The 4,806-nt window shown below is 41.3% G+C and overlaps 1 non-coding gene across 1 annotated transcript; it reads right to left on the bottom strand.

The window, feature by feature from the left end:
• Window positions 1-904: 904 nt before the first annotated feature.
• On the bottom strand, window positions 905-1,060 carry LOC114508287. The gene has a single exon (XR_003685530.1). It is a non-coding gene; the product is annotated as a U1 spliceosomal RNA (small nuclear RNA).
• Window positions 1,061-4,806: the final 3,746 nt, after the last annotated feature.

Below are 4,806 nucleotides of genomic sequence, written 5' to 3'. Positions count from 1 at the left end.
GCTGTATCTTATAGTCTGAAAATAAGGTATTTCAATTTGCCCTTGTTAATCAAAATCAATCACAAAAGCTAATAGAGTAACCCCTCTTGTTTGCCTGTTTATTGATTGACATGAGGAGTGACTAGGTGGCTGTCTCAGCTTTGAGTTTAATGCAATCAATCATTGCCCTGTCTCCTGAGAGAAGTTTTCTTCTCTTGGAACTAAGACTTATAGAGCAAAAAAAGCCACAGTTGCAGAGATGGTAAGTCAAACTTTCACTAGCAATCACTAGGAAAAATAGTAAGAGCTACTCCTATATTGTCTTTCACTACTGTCCTTCAGAGTCAATCCAGAGTGGGACTATAGTACTATAACTGTCTACTTTGGTATATCGACAGAATTTCACACAGAGCCACCTGTAAATATTCCTTCCTGAGTTGACTGGTCATTGGGAATGCTCCATATAACCATAGGTGCAGGTGGAGAAGGTAGGAGGCATTATTGCAGGAGCTTAGAACATGGGCATCTGCAACACTTGCTCATGCAGCTTAATGCCTTCAGAGCCCACTCAGACCCATCCGGTTTTCCTTTGGTGCTGGACTGCTGCTGTGCATATTCAATTTCATGACTTTGTCAGATGTGACCCAGTTCGTTATAGGTAACCCAGGTAGCATGGTGATTTGCTTCAAGCACTAACAGATCTGCTAGGTTATACACCTCGGTTGAAGAGCAATTTACCTGGCATCCCAGACTGGTTGCAGTGTCCCGCCCCAAACTAGCAACTTTCCAGTTTGCTCAGTAAATAGGTCAGAGGAGCACACCCAGATCAGGTAAATTTTGCTTCCCATTTCCAAAGAGGCCCACTTAGTATTATGCACCTTTGTGAGAAGAGGAGCCAAATGTAGCCCTTCACTTTTTGTTGTGTTAGGGGAGAGCACGAACATAGCCCCCTGCCACCACAAATTACCCAGCTGAGTTTCCCACAATTGGGGAAATCGTAGGGGTCAGCACACATTGGTGCGAGCCGTGCCCTGGGAAAACCAACTTTGCGATCATGATATCTCCCCTGTCAAGTTTTTTTACTTTGAAAGGGTTATCTTGACATGTCCCAGACCACTAGAACCCAAGAAATATCACTGTGGTGACAGAAACCTGCTTTTTGGTCGGATTTAATTCCTACCATCTGGTCTACAATTATGCTGCCAGTGTGTCAAGAATAGCTGTTGCTTCTTTCTTACTAGGTTCAATCAACATGATACCATCAGTGTAACTGACCATCATGATTTTCTGTGGAATTAAGAGATGATCAAGAGCCCTGCCAGATGCAGAGTTAATGTATCCCTGAGGAAAGACAGTCAAAATATGTTACTAGTCAACAGAAAGAAACTACTTTCTTAAAAAGGTTGATTTACTTATAATTTTTATTACAGTATTAATTTATTATAATGCTTTTGTTCAAGTTTATATCTCATTTTGGTGTTTTCCTCTAGTTTTTATTTTAAAAAATTTTAAACCTATAGAAAAATTGAAAAAAAATACAATATGATTATCACGTGACTTTCACCTAGACTTGTTGGCAGCGAAAATGGTACCCGGGTTTGCACCAGTGGAGTCAGACAGAACCTTGGTTCAGCAATCTCAGTACTTGAGTCCTGGCTAAGAAAGAATTCTGAGTCAAGACTCAAACTACAAGATAAAGTTTATTTAGAAAGCCACGGGTAGAAGAAGTGAGCAATAGTAGATATTGGCTCAGAAAACAAGTTCCAGGGGCTAAAGAAAGGTCCCTTGGAGCTTACGAGAGATAAGGGTAATGGCAGTCCACCTGGGTGGGGGGATGGGAGGCTGGAGAAGGGAAAAGTGTGGGTGTGCTCCTGGGAGGGAGAGCACCTAAATCAAACTATTCTTGATGGTCTTTATTAATAGCTATTGATACAAAAAGCATTTGCCAGTCCAAGATCAAGGTGCCCTCAGATTTGGTTCCTGGTGAGAACCTTCTTCTTGGATTGCAGCTGAAAGCCTTGTCACTGTGTACTTACTTGATTTTTCTCTCTACTACTTATAAGGACACTAATCCAATTATAGGGTCTCCATAACACTCTCATCTAAACCCAGTTACCTCTAAAGGGCCCCATGTCCAAATAGTATTGCACTGGGAGTTAGGGCTTCAATGTATGAATTTCTGCAGGATACAAAATGCAATTCATAGTATCTATCAAAACTTCAAGGTATAAATAATTCCTATACTATTAAATTTGTTCCATAACATTGAAAAAGGAGTATTCTAAATTCACATTACAAAGCAAGTATTAACCTCAATACTAAAATTTAACATGAACTCACGTTTTCTTTAATCCCAACCAGACTGATGACAGCCATTTACCAAAGAAATATCAGATCCCTCAAAATTTGGGGCAGTAGTAACATACTGATTTAAAATTACTTGATTTTAAAATTATGCACAGACTTTCACTCCAAGACTGGCACTCTGGATTACTCAGACAATGCAGACTGTTTTTGTGTTCAAAGACATTGAAGGGTGCAGTGGGTTTAATAGTGTCCACTGAAAAATTCGTGAATATTCAGAGTCTTGGAATCTGAACTGATTTGGAAACAGGGTCTTTGCAGAGGTTATTGGTTAAGATAATGTCACACTAGATTAGGGTAGGATCTAAGTCCATTGACTGGTGTCCTCATAAGAAGAGGAATGGACACACAGACAAAGAAACATATAAGGAAGAAGGTCAATATATATAAAGAACCCAGAAATTGGTGTTAAGCTACCACAAGCTCAAGAACACCAGGAGGCACTGGGAACTGGAAGAGGCAGGGAAAGATTCTCCCTTAGAACCTTTGGAGGAAGTGTGCCTATTGCTACCTTGATTTCACACTCCTGACCTCCAGAACTGTGAGAAAATAAATTCCTATTGTTTTAAGCCACCCAATTTGTAGTAACTTTTTATGGAAGTCCTTGAAAGCTAATACAGATTTTGGTACCAAAAAGTGAGTTGCTGCTGTAAAAAATACCTAAAATTGGGGAAATGTCTTTGGAATAGGGTAATGGGTAGAGGTTGGAAGAATTTTGAACTACATGATAGAAAAAGTCCAGATTACCTTGAAGAAACAATTGCTAGAAACCTGGACATCAAAGGCAGTTCTGATGCGAGTTCAGATGGAAATGAGGAGCATGGAAGAGAAAGCTTCTATCATCTTAGAGAATACAGAACTTGTCATGAACAAAATAGTGGTAGAAATATGAACATTAAAGGTGCTTCTGGTGAGGTCACAGAAAGAAATGAGAAACATGTTATTGGACACTGAAGAAAAGATGATCCTTGTTATGAGTGGAAGACAACTTGGCTGAATTTTGTTCTATTATTGAACATAAAGTGGAACTGGTAAATGATACACTTGGATATTAGCTGAGAAGATTTCCAAGCAAAGTACTGAAGACAAAGCCTTGTTTCTCTTGTAAAATGCAAGAGGGAAGAGATAGATTAAAGAAGCAGTCTCCCAGCAACTGGGCTCCCAGACCTGGTGCCCCCTTCTCTGCTACCCATGATTGTGTGCTAAGTCCTTTAAGGGGTCACCACCAAGGTTTCTACCAGCACACACAAAGACCACAGCATCCTTCTCCTCTACCCCTCCAGTGACTTGCCATTGGCCACCCATGACTACTACCGGCACCGCCTGGGTTCCAGTTCTAATAATAGCTCCTGTGGAAGTGCTGGGTACCCTGGGGAAGTAATCTTTTACCCCCCACCCCCAAGTCTCCCCAAGGCCTAACTAGGTCACTGGTGGGTGAGCTTCTTCTTGAGGAAGTTACTCTGCCATTTATGGCAACAGTGTTGGAGTACCCAGAGCACTTGAAATCTCCCCATGCCTCCAGCAACATGATCACCTGTGACCTGGCTGAGGAAGCCATGAAAAAAGCAGCTTGTTGGGCCAACCCGCATCAGAGCCAATACCAGGTCCCCATCCTGAGTTGCCACCACCAGCTACCTGACTTCCAGAGGTGCTAGGCTCTTTTGAGCTCCTTTTCCCTACCTTTCCCTTCTCCTCCCTCCCTCCCTTCCCCTCTACCCCACCCCATAGACTAGGCAGGCTGCAGCAGGCACAAACAGTTGGGTTCTTTTAAAGATTTTATTTATTTAATTTTAGAGAAAGGGGAAGGAGGGAGAAAGAGAGGGAGAAAAACTTCTATGTATGAGAGATGCCTTATTGATTGGTTGCCTTTTGCATGCCCCCAGTTGGAGATCTGGCCTGCAACCCTGACTGGGAATTGAACTGGCAACCTTTCAGTATTCAGGCCAGCACTCAGTCCACTGAGCCACAGCAGCCAGGGCAGGTACTTTTATATCAAAACAATAAAACACTAAAGAGCAAATTTGCTATCCAAGCCATATGTGAGCTTTCCTGACACCATGTAACCATTGCCTTTCACCAAGTAGAAAATAAATGACAAGTAGCCAAGAACAATGAAAACAAAGAACTGTCAAGTAAAATGGAGATAGTGCAGGAGACCCAGAAGATAGAAGAGTAATAGAAATAAGAAGTTAAGTTCTGGAGAAGACGAGGAGACTAGAGCAGTGATTTAGCAATTTTCAACTGGGGAGCCACCGGAATTTTTAAAACATGCACTACCAGACTCTTTAGTCAGGGGCATTGACTTCTATTCCCTTAGATTGTCAAATAAAATAATGAAAAAAGCCAAACTATTAGCCATCTGGTGTGAAGGAATAAAAATTATACATATTTTTGGTCAGATCAGCAAAATATATAATATTTTTTTGCTGTGCTGCAGAATTTTCATAATTAGTTTGTGTGCCA

This window comes from Phyllostomus discolor, chromosome 10 (assembly GCF_004126475.2).
Source record: "Phyllostomus discolor isolate MPI-MPIP mPhyDis1 chromosome 10, mPhyDis1.pri.v3, whole genome shotgun sequence".
NCBI lineage: Eukaryota > Metazoa > Chordata > Mammalia > Chiroptera > Phyllostomidae > Phyllostomus > Phyllostomus discolor.
This window is presented reverse-complemented; position numbering and strand designations above follow the sequence as displayed.